Source organism: Tupaia chinensis, unplaced genomic scaffold, assembly GCF_000334495.1.
Source record: "Tupaia chinensis unplaced genomic scaffold, TupChi_1.0 Scaffold143758_1, whole genome shotgun sequence".
Taxonomy (NCBI): domain Eukaryota; kingdom Metazoa; phylum Chordata; class Mammalia; order Scandentia; family Tupaiidae; genus Tupaia; species Tupaia belangeri.
The window spans coordinates 207,729-208,415 of NW_006203607.1; the positions used below are offsets into that span (position 1 = coordinate 207,729).

General features: G+C 54.9%; 1 protein-coding gene across 4 annotated transcripts in view; it reads left to right on the forward strand.

The window, feature by feature from the left end:
- The window catches only part of FOXJ3 (forkhead box J3), a 139,214-nt gene that overhangs the window by 1,526 nt on the left and 137,001 nt on the right, over positions 1–687 (forward strand). The window lies entirely within an intron of this gene.

The window sequence follows — 687 nt, forward strand, 5'->3', positions numbered from 1 at the left end:
CCGCCGGCCGGCCGCAGCCTTCCCGCTTCTAGCTGGGGGGCGCTTTTAGGCCGGCCAGGCGGGCAGTACCTCCCGCCTCGGGGGGTGCCCTTCGGGGTGCGGAGGCCCGTGCGAGGGGCTTGCGCTCCCGCCCATCCTGTCGCCGTGTCCTTTGCTGGCATTAGGGCAAAGGCAGCCGTTCCATGCGGACGTGTTGCTGTCCTGTGTGTGTTGCATCCTGCCCACGTGGTAGGGTGTCCCCTGCCTCTCCCTCTCCATGTTTTGCAGCTGGCGAGAAGGGAGGTTAACGGGATGGTTTTTCATCTGGTGATTTCTTTCGGTGGCGTGGAAGGTGCTAGGGTCGGGTTCTTCACTGAGACCGGGTTAGAGGCAAGGATTAAGAGTTGTACTCTTGAAATTGAGACCAGCAGTGGACATAGCAGGGTTAGTTTCATTGACATTTTCCCTCCCTTTCCACTAGCTGCTCGCGTTCTTTATTGCTTAATCCTGAAGAGGATACTCGCTTACTCCTGATGCGTTAGGGGGTACAGTTTTCAGTTGCTCTACTTTTTATGTGTATGGTTGGTGAACCATCTTCTCTCTGGGCTTGATGGTGCAGTTCACTTCAGTGTTATTTCGAGATTCCGGAATGAGTTAGAGATTGGCGGGCATTATCTTTCTATTCCTGACATTTACTTGACCCGAACC